Source organism: Lethenteron reissneri, chromosome 4 (assembly GCF_015708825.2).
Source record: "Lethenteron reissneri isolate LAM-NWPU_2019-01 chromosome 4, ASM1570882v1, whole genome shotgun sequence".
Lineage (NCBI taxonomy): Eukaryota > Metazoa > Chordata > Hyperoartia > Petromyzontiformes > Petromyzontidae > Lethenteron > Lethenteron reissneri.
In genome coordinates this window covers 9,570,222-9,590,346 of record NC_083782.1, presented here as the reverse complement: position 1 = coordinate 9,590,346, position 20,125 = coordinate 9,570,222, and the positions used below count along the sequence as shown (strand labels likewise).

Genomic DNA, 20,125 nt, shown 5'->3' with positions numbered 1-20,125 from the left:
ACTCGCGCGTTGTTTTTCCCTTCCGGGCGCAAACGCATTCCTGGTCTCGCGACGCATCAATTGAGCGACTACGCCTTTGTAGACGGAAGATCACAGAGATTGGGCGGCACGTGGGGGCAGAAATTGGTGACGACTCAACGCCTGGCGGCTGCTGCTGCCTTCCTGCTCGTCTGTGACATCGTACGTACGTTGAACTTATTTCGCACCGTACGTAGCCAACCGCGCTGATCGGATGTGCAGTTATAAATAAATTAGTTTGTCAATCTAGATGATGATTTAAAAGTGCGTAGCTCCAGTAGCTTTCTAATATCGGACGGAAGAGCGTTCCAGACGGCCGCATAAAGCGCGATGCGGTGATCGTCTTTGTTCGATGGCCAGCCAAACGCCGATTTCGCGTGATGATGGTTTATGCTCCTTGACGAGACCAGTAAGGTTACTGCGGTGCATTCGTGGCAAGCACTTTGTGCGCGTGACGAGTGCGACCCGATAATGAATTCGTTTGTTAACCGCAAGCCAACACAGGCTTTGTTTAGTTTGAGTAACTTCAAGTGTGCATCTCTTTCGCCCGCCGGCAAACGCCGAGCACGCGTTCAGCAACGATCACGTCACCTCCTTGTCTGGGCTCCAACTCACGTGTACTCGGGGCAGAGGCTCGTGAATCACAACACCGAGCCGCACTGCATTGTTATTCAAATTGTCTGGTAACGCTGCTGCTGCTGTTGCTGCGTTGGTAGCGGTGCATAAAGCACACTTAAATACAAGGGAAAACAACCCCAACGCATTTGCCAATTAACACTGAGGTCTTACAAGCAAACGTATAAGGCGACGTTTCTGGCAATGACCCTTTATAACGCACTATTAATGTCATACGAAGGACCATTGCTGTTATTGGAAGTTTTAATGTTACCGTTAAGTTTTAATGTTAGGAACACTTTGGCCTATTGCTCACCAGTTGCCCGGGTGAAAAGTTGGATTGGTTTTAGGCCAAGCCTGGCCAGCTGGCTCAAATACTTAATGAACATTTCTCGAAACGTCGCCTTCAAGGCCACCGCGGTGTTCTTGATGAATTGTGTTTGCGCTTGACGAAGTGGGCGCGCCACGGTGGCGTGATCTTATCTTCCTTGCCATGTTTACAGGAGGTCATGGGTTCGACCCCGACCTCTCTCTCTCTCTCTCCCCGTGTTCGCGTGGATTTCTCTCCGGGTCCTTCGGTGTTTCCCCTCCGTATTTAGAATCAACATCGCGCGTTTAAGAGTAATAATTAATTGGCTGAGACAAATGTCTACTCGATAAGCCACGAGGTTGAGCCATCATTCGTAATTGCCAAGTCGCTTCTAAAAAATAGCTATTTATAGCTCAGTGGGCCTAACCTGGTAAAATAAAAAAGTTTTATTTTGAATTAAAGCTTTCGTGACTGCGGGAATTCATATTATTTGGTTCTTTCGGTAAAGTCACGTAAATAGAAAAAAATTCCCTGATGTGTTGCGATCGAAACGTCGTGGTTTTTTTCTTTTTTTTATCTACATGACTTTACCGAAAGAACCAAAGAATATTAATAGTTTTAGTTGTGTTGAGGCTTGTTATTATTATGAATGACGGCAACAATAATTAAATCCCACGCGCGCACGTGGATACCCCCACATGGGTAACCACGCCCCCCTTCACCTCGTGGCCCCGCCCCTTAACCGCGTAGCCCCGCCCCTTATCCGCGTGGCCCCGCCCCATAACCGCGTAGCCCCGCCCCTTATCCTCGTGGCCCCGCCCCATAACCGCGTAGCCCCGCCCCTTATCCTCGTGGCCCCGCCCCTTATCAGCGTAGCCCCGCCCCATAACCGCGTAGCCCCGCCCCTTATCCTCGTGGCCCCGCCTCTTATCCTCGTGGCCCCGCCCCATAACCGCGTAGCCCCGCCCCTTATCCTCGTGGCCCCGCCCCTTATCCTCGTGGCCCCGCCCCTTATCCTCGTGGCCCCGCCCCATAACCTCGTAGCCCCGCCCAGAAATCAACACCGCCAACTCCCCCCCCCCTGACTCCGCCCCTCGCCTCCCCCCACCCCACTTTATTTATGCGTGTGACGCGTTCCCCCATGAAAGTCGTGGCGTGCGGGCCCCGCTCTTAGCGGAAGGAGGAGGCGACCGAGCGAGCAAGTCGGGTGGGCTGAGGCGGCGGGGAGGGAGCGAGCGAGCCGACGAGAGGATTGGGGCGGGCGGGCGGGGGGCTCGTGGTTGTACGGGAGGGAGGAACCCGAGACCCGAGGCACTGGGAGGCGGTGGCGACAACAACGACATTGTCGTCGGCTAGGGGAAGCCAATCTCCCATCGCTTCGAACACCACCATCATCGTCATCATCATCATCGCCATCATCGCCATCATCGTCTTCGTCGGCGACAGCAGCGGTGAGATGAGCGCTGCGAGGGGAGAGAAGGGAGGGGAAGACTCTCACGACTCGGCGTCGTGCGTTCGAGGCTGTCTGCCTCGGCTGTTGTTTCCTTCCCGGGCCCCTATGCGCTCTGGCCCCTGCGGATTATGTATGCGGCGTGCGTGTGTGTTGCCCCGCTGGGCTGTGTGTACTCGAGTGTACGCCTGTGCACGTGTGTGTACTGCAGGTGTGCGGTGACTCTGTTGGGGCCGTACTCGAGTTTACACTTCACGTGTGGTGTAGACAGTACTGGCCTGTGTACTCTAGTACGGACTTGGTGTGCGGTGCTCGCAGTTATCTCCTGGGCTGTGTGGTACACAGTTTATATTAATCTTCTCGGCTGTGTACTCTAGTGCTGTAAGCATGTGTGGTATATTCAATACGGTTGTGTACTCCAGTACTGTAAGCATGTGTGGTATATTCAATAAGGTTGTGTACTCTATTACTGTAAGCGTGTGTGGTATATTCAATACGGTTGTGTACTCCAGTACTGTAAGCATGTGTGGTATATTCAATAAGGTTGTGTACTCTATTACTGTAAGCATGTGTGGTATATTCAATACGGTTGTGTACTCCAGTACTGTAAGCATGTGTGGTATATTCAATACGGTTGTGTACTCTATTACTGTAAGCGTGTGTGGTATATTCAATACGGTTGTGTACTCTATTACTGTAAGCGTGTGTGGTATATTCAATACGGTTGTGTACTCCAGTACTGTAAGCATGTGTGGTATATTCAATAAGGTTGTGTACTCTATTACTGTAAGCGTGTGTGGTATATTCAATACGGTTGTGTACTCCAGTACTGTAAGCATGTGTGGTATATTCAATACGGTTGTGTACTCCAGTACTGTAAGCATGTGTGGTATATTCAATACGGTTGTTTACTCTAAGCATGTGTGGTATATTCAATACGGTTGTGTACTCTATTACTGTAAGCATGTGTGGTATATTCAATACGGTTGTGTACTCCAGTACTGTAAGCGTGTGTGGTATATTCAATAAGGTTGTGTACTCTACTACTGTAAGCATGTGTGGTATATTCAATACGTTTGTGTACTCCAGTACTGTAAGCATGTGTGGTATATTCAATACGGCTGTACTCTACTACTGTAAGCATGTGTGGTATATTCAATACGGTTGTGTACTACTGTAAGCGTGTGTGGTATATTTAATACGGCTGTGTACTCTATTACTATAAGCATGTGTGGTACAGTATATTCAATACGGTTGTGTACTCCAGTACTGTAAGCATGTGTGGTATACAGTATTCCTTACGGAGCTGTATATTATATATGATACTCCACTCAGCTGTGTATTGCATGTGGTATACGGTACTCTACTAATTCGTCGACACGAGTACGCGTGTGTGCACTGCATGTTGTGATGTATCCCGTATTCTACTCGCTGTATAATACTCCTTGTGTGATATTAGTAATCTTAGGCTGTGCACTACAGTGCACATGTTTACTCCGTGTGTGCTATATCGTGCATTCTGCTGTGTTGTGTGTCGCATGTGTGATGTATAAACGTACTTTGTTGCCTGAACACACGTGTACACCGAGAAATACTTGAAACGTATCGTTTCCCTTTCAACCCCTTGCGGCCTTGTGAGCCACCCAGGGAGGGTGCACCTTCTTTGGGCAGGAATCTAGGCGAGGTTGGGTGAGTGGCGCGAGCAGGGGGCATTTAAAGGGAACTTTGTAATTTTAATATTGTATTATTTTCACGTTGACGCTGTTTTATTTGTAAAAAAAAAATGGGTGAGCGTGTTATGTCCATTTAACTGTGTGAAATCATTACAATTCGACCCTGTGAGTTTATACCTTCTTAACACGATCTAGATTTGAAGTTAACACGATTTAGTGATTGTGTGGACATGATTATTGGTACAGTATTTCGAATAAGTATTTGCCCTATTAATTTAAACACGAAATACAACACAGTGAATTGTGCATTTAATGATACTACAATTGATGAAATCGCTGATAATTTCTGTAATCAAACTCAATTGCTTTGCCCTCAAATCGTTGTTGTGGCCCATGTGATAGAGTAATGAAGTATAATTAAGGTACAATACTCGGATTCCTTTCCCTAACAACCTGTTTATGACCTAAGTCTCCAGACCTACCGTGAGTTAGAACGTTCGATCTCCGGGCACGGCACTTAAAACAACATTACACCTGTCCACCCGGCAGTCTTAACACGGGTACATCCGCAGTAGATTGGCCATGTCGCGTGTGGAGAGGTTAAGTGTGGATTACTACCACCCTCTGCCTCTAGAGACGTTTGGTGAGAGTGGAAGAGTAGGCCAAAACACCCTTTGAAAGGGGCCTCGTGGGTGCCCTTCTGCCGCGCGAGCAAGGCATGGAAGGGCGCTAAAGCTTTGCCGAACATTTGTTTTTTATACTCTTAGGTTTTTTCGGTAAAGTCGCGTAGGTAATAACAAATAATAACTTGTATTTAACTTGTATTTAAGATCTTGTTTCTTGGATTCCTCCTCACTTGATACAGTAAATTTAGCTGTGACGGTCCCACCTGAAGACGGAGACTTGTGTTGCCTCCGAAACGTCGTGATTTAATTGATTTATTGTCATTTATTATTATTTTATTATTTTTTACCTACGGACTTTACCGAAAAAAACCTAAGAGTATGGATCCTTGCAGTCAAGAAAACTTCAAATCTAGAATTTTTTTTTTACCTCAACGCTCCGTCAAGAAGGACGACTCGTATGTATTGTACTGTTAATAGATTATATATATTTTTAATAATCGTTATTTAATTGGTGAACTGATTTTACGACGTGAGCATTCTCCTCAGTGCGCTGTAACATCGGAAGATTTAGACATTGTAGTGGGCGAATTGAGGAATCTATAACGACGCCTCGCTTCTAAGACTACAACGAGCACACACTCGCTCGCACAATAAGATACGCGTTCCTTAATACAAATAGCGCCGAGTAGTTTAACGAAGCTGCTTATAGAGAGAGTAGTGATGTCGCGCAAATAAACTGTGACCTTAAACTACAATCTGTGCTTTGGTCCCTTACGAACACTGCTTAGTTTATTATCCTCCGCGCTGCAATGTCGCCCGTCCCACACCCACCCGCTGCGGCCTACTAACCGACCCGGGGTTAGGTGCACCCTCGCTGGGCAGGAATCTAGGCGAGGTCGGGGTTTGGGCGGGGGTGGTTCGTCAGGAAGTGACTGAGAAGATGAAAAAAATGGTCTTCTGTATTTTTAAACGATGCGTAAATAATCGCAGTGTTTATTTTCTCGTTCTCATTAGGCGGTGTCGTTTGAACGCCTACGCGGCTTGTGTGTGTGTGATTCACAATAGAGGTTTTCTTTTTGGTTAGATCAAGTAAATGTGTGTCGTTAAACACGCCGCCATACGACACAGCCAACGCAGTAAGGGCTTAGTCACATAAACACAACATGCTAATTCGTTACTAGTGCAGCACCCCGGTTGTGTGTTGGAGAGCAAATCCAGACAACATTTACAATCTGAGTACACTTGGATACACGTTACATAATTTACATAAGCTAATACTGAACAAAGACTCACTTCCACCATAAGAAAGTGGAATTTGCACCACAGGCTTCGAGGCTGCCAATGTTGATGAGTTACCTACCCCATTGTTTTTTTGCGATTAGGGAGGCAACTTTGCGTAGATAAGTTTGTAAACGAACAACAATGTTTGTTCGTTAATCAGTGTGGTGGAGTGACTCGTCAGCCCCACCGCGATTCGTGTTGCAGAGGGAGAAGACGAAACATGGGAACAGTTTGGCTGACGACCTGCTTTCTGTACCACCTTATTTCGATCACCTTATTAAAGCCGTACAATTTGGGCAGCTCACACAGCACAATAGGGGATTTGTGATGCACCAACAATGCTTTGGACATGCAGGAAGTGCGTCTTCGATTAGCAACGGGTTTGCTCCGTACGGTGCGAAAGAAGTTCAACATACACACATAGGAATGTGTTAACACCATGCACAGGCAAAGTCTATGCGGGAGGAGAGGAGATAGAGATGTTGACAGACAGGAGTGCGATGTCACTCAGGAGTGTGACGGTCACCTCATCGTGCGGCGCTTTTGGATGCGTTTCTGCGGCCGTCTGGAACGCTCTTCCTTCCGATATTCGGAAACCGCTGGAGCCGAGGCACTTTTACATCATCTCGATTGAAAACGCATTTCTTTAGAATATATTATTTGTGTTTTAGTTTTGTTGTCCTTCTCCCGTACCTCCGATTAGCACGCTTGGCTACGTACGGTACGAAAGAAGTTCAACATAGACACACACACATACAAGGAGGTAGGTGGTTGTTTGATGACTACTTGCCTTGGCTAAAGGCGCTTGCAGTTTGACTGCTTCCTCTCTCCGTTTGACAGTGTTTTTTGTGTGGGTCACGTGATGATTTGTGTATTGGATCTGCATGGGGCAAAGTGGACTCCATGGGGGTCCAGAACAGGTGGTGCATATTCCACATTCCCGTGAGCCCAGCCATTCTCTATTCTAGTCAACCACTGTCGAGTTCCCAAAAATTGCTCCTAATCTTTTTTGGTATCGATCTTGGATAGGAATGATGGGTTTGAGGTGATGACCGAACCAGGCAATTGGAACTTAATAGTTGAGTTGGGTGCGCTAACTACTGTCACCCAGCCAATTCAACAGCTGTTTCATTTGGTACAGTACTAAGCACGTTTAGTTTATACACGGGAGAGCATTTGTAGGTTCTCAAGGTTACTTTTCAGAAGGGGCTGTGCTGGTCAGTTCCTTTCTTTACATTATTAGTTCAATGAGGAAACTTGGTTTCTGTATACTACCTTTGCACAAATGATGGTAACATCTCATCCTGTGTTCTTTGGAAAAAAAAAATTTGATACTGGCAAAAAGGTCCCATAGATATTATTATTTTATTTTTTTTCTCCAATCAGCTGGTTAATCAGGTAAACCGATTACTTAATATGCGAGAATGTTGCCAATATAAAATATAAAGAGATATCTCTGAACATTTATAGTTGTGTACAGGACTGGAAAAAAAGTAAGGAGTGAAAACCTTTTAGCTTAAATGACGATGTTCCGCAAAGCGATTTCAATGCACCACAGTTTAAAATGTATCGCGTAAACTAATTAATAGAATGTGTGCATGCATTTCATAACTCACTATACGTAACATGCAATGTGGATTTTAATATTAGTGCAATGAAATATAAATACGCTAATGCAGATAATTATAATGCATTTGGCAATAATAATGACTAGTGCTGTTGATTTTAAAAGATGGATTGTTAATTTGCCCTATTACATACTTTTGCAGTGGCTGCCTTTTGGTTAAATTGTCGCCTGTCACAGGAATGTGGAATTTCCTCTGCTGGCTGGGGTCGTCAACAGAGATGAACACTCTCTCAGTGAGCAGGGAAACACTTTGTCTTGTCTTTTGGTCAAAGCGTCCTGAAGTCAGTATTGCCACTTTGACTTCGTGAAAGGTCGCTTCCTTTCGTGTGTATCCATCTATCTGATGGGAATATTTACAGAGGCTGTTCTTTGGTGTCTTTTTTATTTTGATTAGCAAAAGCATAAAAAAACTATGAAATATACGTTATTTTACCAGGTAAGGCTCATTGAGCGATATAGCTCTTTTTCAGAAGTCAAATGATAGCTGAAAGGAATGGCTTATCACGTGGAAATGTATAGCAGCAGCCAAATGCTCTAAACACACGTTTCTAAATGTGGAGGGAAAAACCACATGACCATGGGTAGGACGTGCAACCTCCACATATACAAGCGTTTGGGTCTGGATCGAACCACGACCACCTGTATACCAGGCAAGGTCGTTAACATCTCTCCACCGTGGCGCATTACCGTCCCCAAGCAGATGTTTCAGCCGAATTAACAACTATCGCCAAAAGGCGATGCACACAGTAGCAACCAGCCTCTTGCATGTCTCGTATACGGTGAGAGGAAAACAAAAAAACTTTGGTGCTGGTTTTTTTTTGTCGTAAAGACCGAGCGAGGGCTTTTATGAATGTTTTACAGGTACGGGCTTCTTAAGAAATATCCTCGGTTGTGGGAGCTATAAATAACAGGGGACACAATGTGCTGTGTTGATGGAGGGATTGTGCTCCATGGCATGCTGTCTTTTCCTTTCTCATCGCTGACTTGAGCATTTTAAAGTTTACAGACAGTTCAGTCTTTTGGGAGGCACTAATCCTAATTATTACCACAAACACGTGCATGAGTTTTGATGTTGCAAGTATCAATTTGTAATACATTCCTCTGAGATAGATTTGGGAAATGCCGCAAAAGAAAATACAGCTGGAACAGCAAATAATTTTTTTTCAATAAAATCGTAAGCATAATAAAAGGAAACGTAGAACTACAAACACAGTGGTTTACTCTACTTTCAAAGAGTCAAAGTGCCTCCTTGGTCAAACAAGCAATGTGGCGATGTTCATCTCCATTCCTGGCCCTGAGTTGGTGGCATGAATTACACATTCTCATGGTGGAGACCAGTCTCTCCATAGGGGACACCCACTGTTGATGTTTCCGTCAATTGGTACTCACTTTTTTTAATCAACTCTCGTGCTGCTATGGTGTAACGGGCGGTGAAGTCGCTTGATTGCAACCCACTGGACTGCTACATTAACCAGTTTGATTTCAGCTGTACAAATGAGTACACTGCAGTCGATCGACAGGTCATGTGTGATGTGCCGTGAAGTATGGGTAATCCCACCTCTTCCAAGATAAAATAATAATGATATTTTATAATGCGCCAGAGTTTTCAGACAAGTCGACAACTCGGAGGTGTAGAGCCAAGTTCTCAGGGCTGCTCGAAAGCGTGGCCCAGACAGACAGAGGAGGCCTTGAAATGTTTCTTAAAAGTCAGATTGCATTTGATTTTGTGGATATGCAAAGGGATGTTTGGTCATTGTGGCAGAGCAGCCAAAATACCCTCGAGAGGGGCTCTCTAGAGCTCCCTCGAGTGGAGGATCCTTCTGCCAGTGAGTGAACTTTTTCAGGGCTGCAACCTCCACCTTCACTTGCACCTTCACCGTTTGGCAATTTCAGATGGATGATGATGGGCTGAGTCAACCCCCAACTGGTATTTGAACTTGGAACCAAATCGTAGAACAACCGATGAACGGATCTAGAACTGTTTGTCAGCATTCTTTCACATTCACGTGAAAATTGAGGTTCACGTTTTAAGTTAAAGATTTGCCGTTTGAGATTTTCCCTTTTGGTGTGCCTTACGTATCATATCTGTCATGGAATGTGACCATTATGACAACACAAGGCCTTGCAATAAACAAGACTTGAAGTACTCCCGTACATCCTGACTTCAAAAGTTAAATAAACGTGATGCCGCCGCTGGGATAATGGTCAAAGCTTGTTGTCGAGTGCTGCATTGACCTGAGAATCGTATTCACGTTATTTTATTTTCCCCGCACGAATGCGCATTGTCGGTTTGTGTGTTTTTTCACGTTCAGCACGGGACATTCAAACTCTACGCGTTCTGAGCTGGGATTATTATATCGGCGTCACGACGTTTTAGCTTGCGATTGGGGTGGTGCCCGAGAGCTTGGCTTGCAAATCAGAAGGTTGTGATCGCAAATCCCATTTCGGGGGTGTTAGTTCTTCTTTGTCATCATCATCGTCGTCCCTCTTGGGTTGATATCTCAAGTTGATACGGTTGTTTTTATTTAGATTTCTATTTGCTTTCAAACGACCCGAGCTACAAGTGTTCTGATATTTTCATTGTCGTAGTTACTGTTCGTCTTTGGGCGTTGTTTTCTGGTCTAACACAAGTGACACGAGGCCAATAAATAAGGCTGTCTCTGTTGTAGGCCAATTCGTTTCAAAGAGAATGCATTTATTATCAGAGCATGTATGTTTGCATGCTTTGCTACAAGTATGTGTGGTTAATGCAGACTTTATGCCTTGCAAAAGGTATTTATTTGGTGTTTGAACATCTAAACACCTCCTGTTTTTTTGGCCAGAAATGCTAAAACCTATTATTTTTCATCATTTAGGATATTCGCAAAAAAAGGTCCCTCCTAGATATTTATTTTACTCGTTATGATCCAGTGTCCTGTTGGTGACCCTGGTCACGCTTGCGAAATGAGACTCATCCCGGTGTCTTTGTTTTTTGGTCTCATCCTGGTCTCGTGAGTTCTCGGCTGGTTGCGCAGAATCAACTTGAACGCTTGATATGGTGTGGTGGTACCGCATTGTAGGGAGTCTCAAGAATCCTTCACAGCTTTTAGAGTAAAAAAAAACAGTTGAGTGCGGTCGGATTGCTGATTTGAGCACAGACTAACTCTAACTTTTGACTTGACATGCTTTTTCGAAGCTAATAAAAAAATCAGAGATGCTGTGCTGGTGCTGATGATCAAAGGTCAGAAGGATTTCCAACTTTATTGGGGCTCGGCAGGTGTTGTATTAATACATGATCATGGTCGCCCTTATTGAGCCAGGAAAGCCTCATAGGGGTGTTCTGTCTACATGGAAGTAAACGACTGAACTGGTTTGAATCAAAATGTTATGCAACATTGTTTTCCAAAGCGAAATCATTTCTCGTAAACAACTTGCTATCACTGACAAGTCGGTTACGGTGGTTTGTGTTTTGAGTTTTACAGTTCCTGATTATAAACTGTAATTTGATAAATGATTTCGCGAAGCTGCGTTGATAGTGGCGCACAAGCACAATGAACAAAAACACGCAACACGTTTGTCAATAACACTGCTCTTAAAATGTATTTTATTTTGAAACATTTCCAGCAGTGGCCCTTACTCATAGCACACAAGTGAATTATAACTGTTGTGCTCTGTAGAAGGGCTTCTGCCCCAAACGTCACCGATTATACATGTTTTATTTTACTATTACTACTGACGAATGTGAGTTGTTATTGTACTTGGATAGACCCAATCACGTGCAGCTTACACGGCAAGTCCTCCCTTAACGCGCCGTGTGAACACCGCGCATTTGTCGCTGCGACGCCGTTCTTCTATCGGGGAACACTTTTCGCACAACGTGGAAGGTGCACCGTTATACTGTGGCACGATCCGTTATAGCATGGCGTGGTCCAGTTTTTACGCGACATGATCCCGTTATAACGCCGTGAACCCGATATAACATGGCACCTTCCCATTATAACGTGGCACTATCCAGTTATAATGCGGTGCGATCCTGTTATAACGTGGTACGATCCTGTTATAACGCAGTTTCTGAGCAGTCGACGATTAACTACTTTCTTGAGCTGTGGGGCTGAGCAGTATGGTATACGGGCGGAATGATACATTATGTGGCGGCCTACTTTAAATCTCAGTTCTTTGTCCTGCCATTGGACTAGATTTATTTGATAGAGCAAACAATATTTTAATTAGCATTTGTTCAATTTGTTTAGGCCTGCTAATGCACAGGGAGCAATTCCTCGCTGAATGTGCCACTTTTCAGGAACACATTTCCCTGTCAAATGAGGAATTGCTACCATATTAATTTACGTTGTATTCTGTGAATCCTAAATGCTAGCATTTGACAAAAAAGGGAAGTGAAAATTATTCATCTCGTTCCTGACTACGATTCGTTTCATGTCATATCCGTTTTAGGAATACTATTTTAAGGAATACACTAAACTTTAGCTTTACAAAAAAGTGAAATGGAATTTAACTTGGTCTTGTAAGTCTATTTAAAACGCTTGCATTTTACATTTGCTCTTTCTTTGAGTTTTTTTTTTTATCCCTGTGAACACCAGGGTCAGAATCTGGGTACCTGAAGAACATCTCTCCGTGTGAGGAGACACCACTCAGAACAAACTAAGCGACCGCATTGTCCATAGTGCAATGAGCACAAACAAAAGTAATTCGCAACCTTCGCCATTAACAGCACCAAAACGTGTTTGGCAGTGGCGGCCCCACCGACAGAGAAGAGCACTTTGCGTGGTGCAGTTGGGTTCTGAACCACTGTTGGCTGTGTGCTGCCACTGACTGTCCCCACCGGGCAGCCCAAGCGGGCTGGCAGTCTCGCAGCTCACTGTGATCTCTGCGTGGTCCACCGACCCTGCCTCGAAAGCGCTGGAGTGCATGCAGCTGGGCCAGTGGAATAGAACTGGTAGCGAGATGTTTACTGCCTCGCCTGGTGTACAGGAGGGCGTGGGTTCGATCCCAACCCTGATGCCTGTATATTTGGAGTTTGCACGTTCTCCACGTGGTCGTGTGGATATTTCCCTCCGTTTAGAAACATGCATTTGGACTATGTGACTGCAATAAATGTCCACATGGCGAGCCACTTTAGTGTGCTTTCATTTGGACCCTACCAGGTAAAATAAAAAAAATAGTTTAGTTTAGAACCGGTTAGGGCTTGGAAGCTTGTCGAGGGAATGCGCCCAAGGTGGTGGTCGAGAGACGCGAGAGGCAGTGGGCTGTGTGGGAGTCGCACGACTTGAGAGCACCCGGGAGGAGCCAGACGCATCGCAGCTGTTGGCACCGGGCTCTGCGAGGGGTAGCGATTGCAGCTCCTGGAGGCTTTCATTCAGCAGCGGATAGAGACCGGCTTGCATTGGCGGCGTGTTTTGTTTGGCGCGGAATGTGTTTGCGGGTCCCGTGTGGTAGAGGGACGTCTTGATCGTTTATTGATCTATGTACAGTATATAGTGGTTGACCTGCAGCAATGTTCACATTCGGCATGGGTACGTGAGACATTTCCTTAGTTTGAATGATGTAGGAATCTTTAAGATCTTGCTAATGTGGGAGATGGCATGCACTGGTGAATCCCTGTAGAAACTATCAAGTGGCTTTGCGGGACTCGAACTGTTTTCCCCCGTGAAAACTGGTTCAGAGGCGAGTTTGCAGACCACTCGACTGGTATCGCAGCCCCCAAACATGTCATGTGTACTGTGTGTGCTGAATATAATCTATACTATGCTGTGATCAGAGCAAATACTTTGCATTCATATCCCAGTTAGAGATCAACTTAAGCCATCATCGTTCCTCCTGATGCAAATCGGCACCGATTTGTGAAAAGCTAACAAACAGTGGTTATGTTGCACCGAGACCAGCCCTGGCAGAGGAATGTGGAATTTCCATTGCTGGCTCAAGGGGCTACTATTGCTGGTGGTGATGGTGAGCACCGTCACACGTGCTCGGCTGAGTTTGTTGACACACTTTGACCTTTGACGCTTGTGACATAAATCCGGCCGGCTCGGTGGCTCGGTGTTCTCGCAGGAGAAATTCTTTGGAAGTGATGTATGGTGAAACCGTGGGACTTAAATCAAGAGTGTTGTTAAAGGCCCTGCGAGAAGGCGCTACGTTAGCACGCCCGTTAGAGCACGCGTGTGGATACGCGGCGTCCCTATCTCGTGTGGTATTGCGCCACAAAAAAAACCACCGCCACCAACATATACAGACTCGTCATCCGCTTTTTCAGACATCGTTGGCAAAAAAAAAATGTAGAGCGCCGAAATAATTCCCTTTTCGTTGTTGTATTCGATCTGTTTGATAAATGACTACCCAAATAGTTATCAAAGCACGATTTGTCGATGAGCGCATGCTTATTTCAGTACAGCGTCTGCATATCCGACCATCACATATCCACCCTGATCAATCGACCTTCCACACCCAGTGCAGTATTTGCGCGTACACACACACACACGCTGTAACCGTCATTCTATCTATTAGACGTTCACAAATCCGACCTTTTTCGTACGTGGTGATGCTTTCTAAATCGTGCGTACATTCACCAGCTTATAAACCTCGAGTGAAGCGTTCTCCCATGTTCAAAGCAGTTTGTTGATTACCTATTTGTGCATAGCCTGTAATTATCTTTTTATGGGAGATGTCCACGTATCCCACCGACCTCTTGACGTGTCCGCCTATTCGACGTAATTCTACAACGTAATATTTAAATACAAATGCTCATGTGGCTTCGTGACTCCGTAAGGCTCGCGATTCCCAATTACAGGCTTGCCGGTCATTTTTGCAGGGAATTGCCTAAGCTCAAATTTTGCTGTGATGGATATCAAAGACATTTTAATGTAATTCTTTGGTACAACACTGCTTGTGTCTTAACACTCTCTCCCCTTGTCCCTAAATACCATCATTGTAGTAGAGATAAGAAAATAATGGGTTTTCATTTGGTTAAATTTGATAAATTAATCAATATAAAATTTAACTTGGAGCAAATTGTCTTATGATTAGACTGGCCCCTGCCATCAGAATGGCTCAAGGTTCTTGTTGTTCAGGGATGATCACCGCCCAGCATTCTTTTGAGCACAAGATACACTTGCATTTGCGTGATAGGTTATTCCAATCCGAAAATGTGAAAGGACCTTAAATCCGCAAGGGGCCAAAGCGTTTCCGAGTTTGTTTTGCGTTTAATCGAAGAATGCTCGAAGCCACATTTCGCTACGAGGGTGCTCGTCCTCAATTGTGATTAAAACTCACCGGTGCACACATTGCACTCCCTCGCGTGCCCTTGCTCACACGCTGTTACAAATGAACGTGAACGGAAACCCAATTATGGACGAGAAGACGGGGGGGGTGCAATTGCTCGCCCGAAATCTTTTGTGATTGGTCGCGTGCGCTCCGAACCAACGCAAGGGGGGCTGCGTTTGTTTCAACATAACGTTTCACGTATTTGCACAAAACGAAACGCAGACCCACCTCGATCGTCATTAGTGCCCGCTGCATCGCAAGGGAGAGGCGTCTTATTTTTATCGTCAAAATGAAATAACGTTCGAGCCAAGCGACAAACGGACCTTTGGGATGCAATTGTGTTGTGGTCGTTATTCAATATAATGAGGCCCTTTTTTTTTGGAGCCCCATCAGCGGGGGTTGCAGCCCGTCCAACCGACGATGCCGGCTTGGCTCGGTGCTCTCGGCTCGTTTGCCCGAAGCCGTTTTTCAGTTCGCCTTTGGCGGCGCTAAAAATGAACGCGAGCGAGCGAGAGAGGGCGGGCAGCGGAAAACGTGAACGGAATTTTAAAGCAGCGCACGGGAGCACCGCCTGCAGGGAGGAGGAGGAGGCGGCGGCGTTAATCCGCAAAGCGCAAATCCCAGCTAGGTGAGCGTTGGAGGCCGGGAAGCCGCTTGCGCGCGCTGGTCTTTCCGAGGGCTGCTGGCGCGTCACATGAAGGCCGGCACCCGCTGAGCGCATGCGCCCCGGCGGCGGCAGAGGTTTTCTGAATAATAATGAAATAAGCCTCTCGTGAGAGCGCTAGTAAATTAAATGCCCCCCCCCCCCCCACAGTGGTCACAAATACCGTATTCTCCGGATTACGGGAGCTGGGTTGGTGGTGGCCACGCGGGCGTGTAGTCCAGCAACTGTGGAGGCAGCGAGGGTTGGTAGATCGTGTGTTTGTGTGCGTGTACGTTGAAAGTCTTTAGCACCGTACGTAGCCAACCGCGCTAATTGGAGGTGTTGGGGAAGGACAACAAACGAAACACAAAAAAGCAGTTCTAGAGAAATTCGTTTTTAATGTATTTATGTTACGAAACTCACTTCCCATCGGCGTCCAGGAGCCATACCCTGGCATGTCAGGAGAAGGTACTACAGCTAAGTGCGGACGGACTAATATCATCTGTGCCTTCTACATGGGGGATATAGTTTTATCCTCTGGTGCGCAGCGTAGGGTTTCTCTGGGTGCTCCGGTTTCCTTCCACGTATAAGCGCTCACAGGTTGACTGAAGACATCTTAAATTAAAACCCACTGCAGCACCCTCCTGAAATGGGAGTCCTTGAACTCTGTGGCTTTTATGGATAAATAAATAAGTCGATGAGACCCGTCCGAGAGGAAGACTCTTCTCAAAAATTGTGCCTGTTCCGGGTCCATCAACCCTCTCCTGTTCTGAGACGTCTGCACGTTGCAGGGTGGGTCCCCCTCTGACCGCTGAATCTAGGAACGCGCAAGCGGTTCGGCGTAAATTTTATTTAGAGAGGCATAGCGGCCATTGTTTTTAAAGACGACGTTGCTAACTGCAGAGAACCGCAGAGAACCACGGCGACACGACCACACTCTACGATAGCTGGCACCGAATTGTGCCACACGCCCTCCCGCATGGCCTTGTTGGAGCCTCGGTACGTCTTCTGACCTGAAGACGTACCGATGACGTACACGCACGTTGTCGGAATGGAAATGGAAGAAAAAACAAAAGACGTACGTGTAATGGAAAGGGTTAAGTTACACGAATACGGTTGCACACACGTACACATCCCTACCGCATTATAAGAAGCAGCCCCCCAACATTTTCTTTAATATGCAGGGGCAAAAAAGCATCTTATCTCTGGAGAATCCGCATTTGTGTAGTATACACAGCTCGGCTCGCTACAGTAACCACGAGTGAGCACTCGTAGGTCATGTGACGCGCGTGTGTGTGTGTGCGTTTATTAGGCATGTGGGAGCAGTAGTATAGCGGTTAGCGCGCTGCGCTACGAACCTTGCGACTCGGGTTCGATTCCTGCTCATGGCCAACACTAGTGACGATTATTTTAACAGGTCCTGGGCCTACCCTAGGTCGACTCAGACTTAAATGAGTACCTGGTGCCATGTGTAAACATCGGCAGTAGGGAGACAAAGGCGGCGGGCGTGGTGTTGGCCACCAACCGCCTCGTGTGCCGTGCCGGCCTTCATAGGTGCTCGCTAACAGCACTTGCCCCAACAGTCTGTTAAGGCTTTACGGGGGATCTTTGTATTTTTTTTATTCCGCATGTAATAATTCACACCCCACCACGATCCGATAACGCTTTCCTGATTCGGGGTCACGATTTGATTTAAGAATCGGTCCTCTTTCGTATCATGATCTAACAATGTAAGTTGTATTTGCCATTTTTTTGTTTTCTCACTGTCGGTTCTGTTATCTCCATTAGCCCAAATGTAACACTCGTTATTTTTACTTTCTGCAGCGACGGTCGTGCTTATTTTGAGTTGTGTATCACCGTTTCAATGTTCCGTTGAACTGGGGACTCCGTATCGTAAGGGGGGTGGAGGTAGGGCCCGCTTGCCTGTAAGATGGGCAGTTCGCCGATGCTGGTGAATTGATTAAAGCCGATGAGACGCCGTGTGTCAAAACCAGTTCAGAGTTTGCATGTGTTGAATCAATGCTTCTGAAATTATGCACTCCCAGAAGGCTGCGTGCTTGATGGGTTTTGTTGTGACATTTAATTTACATTGCTTTAAGTGGAGAGCCTGATGTATGGAGACATTGTTCGCTTATTTAGTTTGTAAAATTATGGTGACTTTCATGCACTTTGCATAAATTGTGGCCAGTCGATTCTCATACGCATCATTCGGTGCCTCTCATGAGCATAATAAAATGTGACGCTGCATGACCGGTTTTTGTGAATATATATGTAGCGTATCAAAATATGGATTTGCAAAAAGGTAACCATGACAACTAATCAATCGGGCTCGGAACTCAAATTATCCCCTTATCTTAGGAACATTTACCGAACCATGAAACTGTTGACCGGTTTTGACTTCACTCACTTTCATCAGCAGCCTCTCCTTGCCCCGGTTTTCCCAGGACATCCTTTCGTTTGGAGCAGCTGCTGCCCTGAGAAATCCTAATAAAGTCTTCCCTGCGACCTTAAAAACGCCCTGGCCTGGTTCAGTTGCACAACAGTGATAATCATAACAACACACAGCTGAAGAAGATGCAATTACATTTTCGATATTGTGAGATATTCTTCTTCTTCCCGAGGTAGGTCCCAGTTACTTTGTACCCCGTGACGTGGAAATCCCATCTGAAGACCGTGACCTTTTTCAGTCGCTGCCACGATTAACCGAATGTCCTATCACCGGTTGCGTCATCGCACGGCAAATGTCACATTTGTCCTCTCCCCGGCTTCTGGCCGTTAAATTCTATTGTCGGCCTGTCGGTTTCTGTTCGTACGATGGCGTGTGCAGTTTTTTTTTCATCTCGATGCGGGCACTTTCCGAAGGCAATTGCAGCTCTTAAAAGGCAAAGCGCGGTCGGCGGGTTAAGTGTACAGCGATCCATTTTGATCGTTTAAAAATAGGAATGCTGTGCTGGTAAATAAATTACTGTCCTGCATCACGGCGAAGTTGCGAGAAAGAACAACGTGACGTTTACTTCCTGTAGCCAAGAGCGATACCCGAGCAGCAGCCGTGGGATGCACGTTAAGTCTAATTGATTTGCTCGGTAGTGTGAGCTATGGCTTCTGCAATATAATTTGATACGTATACCGTACACTCTCACATTTCACAGTATGACGGTCGTCGCCATATGTTTGTAATTGCATTTTAAACATTTTTATTGCCTTCCCGGTACACATACACTGATTGAACAGCTGTTTGACGAGCAAAGCCAGCCTTGCCACTCTTAGAATTGTCGGGAAGGTCGCCTTCGTTTTGTTTTCCCGAGTCTTGCAAATTTATTCTGAATCCTAAGAATCCCAAGCGTGTCCTCGCAGGAGAACTCCTCTTATCAGCGGCCCTATCACCGACGACTCCCATTGTCTGCGGCGGCTGTAGGGTCTGTGAAAACCCTATTACTATCCACGGTCTTGTTTGTTTCGATTATCCGCAGTTATTAACGATTTTTACCCACAATGCATAGCCAAGCGACTTCATAATCCATCGTCCGTGGGTAAGAGGGGTTGTGCAGCAAAGTATTCCTAATACCCCGTTTTTAAAAAAAATACGTGATCCAAGCAAGTGCACGGATGGCACAGACAAACGCGGAGAGGCAGACAAATGCGGAGACGCAGTGAGAGATGGATACACATGCACAAACATGGAGACACTCACAGGGACACAGACACAAAGACACGTAGAAAAACGGTTCGATAGGGAAATGCGCACTGTAAGTGGGCAAGCGAGGACACATCGCTAGCCACTAACGCTACGTACAGTACACAAATTGAGAGCCCAGTGTGCTGTAACGCCACACACCTTTGGGTGCCCCTCGGTGTGTATTTGCTTTGTGTGTCTCCATCTCAATCTCTGTTGCTCACACGGAGACGAGGCAACCGCGTGTCTTTGAAGCACCGCGCGTTAGCACTCGCGTGGTTCGACGACCCCTGGTACGCGATAAAAAAACACAATCCGATTGTTCCGAAATGTCTTCACAGATCATAGGAGTCACTCCGGCAATTCATCCTTTTATGTGTGAGGTTATGTGCGGGTAATGGACTTGTATAATCACTCCTGTTATCCGCACTTATTTTGCTCGTAAGAGGAGTTGTTGCGCGTCAAATTCATCCCATTTACCTTATGGAGTTACCTGCACATTCTTATGCCGGCAGATGAGAGTAACATCGTGGTCAGCCCCGCGGATAATCATAGGGTGCGCAAAATCAGGCCCCCATATCAAGAGGAATCCTGAATGTGGCTCGGAATTGAATGCCCCCAAATGTGTGCGGCTCCGACGCTTCACGTGCGCCCCCCTCCCCCACCCCTCTTGGGTTCTTCTCAACGTTCGCATCACAAAGTTTATGCCAATCTCTCGATCCTCTGTGATCATAACTTCGCTGGCAATTGCATTTGACGTCGTACATTCCTTTTCTGTGTGTGTTTCGGTGCAATCGTCACCTCCCACCTCCGTTCGTGCTTTCTACTCGGTCTAAAACTCATCTACTCATGCCAACTTGCACAACACAGGGACTTTATAATTTTAACATTATTTGATTTTACGTTTGCAATGGTCATTTCCTGTTTCTCACGTGACGGAGGGTTGTGATTTCAA

General features: G+C 46.1%; 1 protein-coding gene across 6 annotated transcripts in view; it reads left to right on the top strand.

Moving 5' to 3' along the window:
* The first annotated feature begins 2,092 nt into the window (after window positions 1-2,092).
* Window positions 2,093-20,125, top strand: part of LOC133350325 (protein strawberry notch homolog 1-like) — a 105,065-nt gene continuing 87,032 nt past the window's right edge. For all 6 annotated transcript variants that reach the window (XM_061564570.1, XM_061564609.1, XM_061564599.1 and 3 more), the window contains exon 1: window positions 2,093-2,394. The gene's annotated coding sequence lies outside the window, so the exon portion shown is untranslated. The remainder of the gene's footprint in view (window positions 2,395-20,125) is intronic.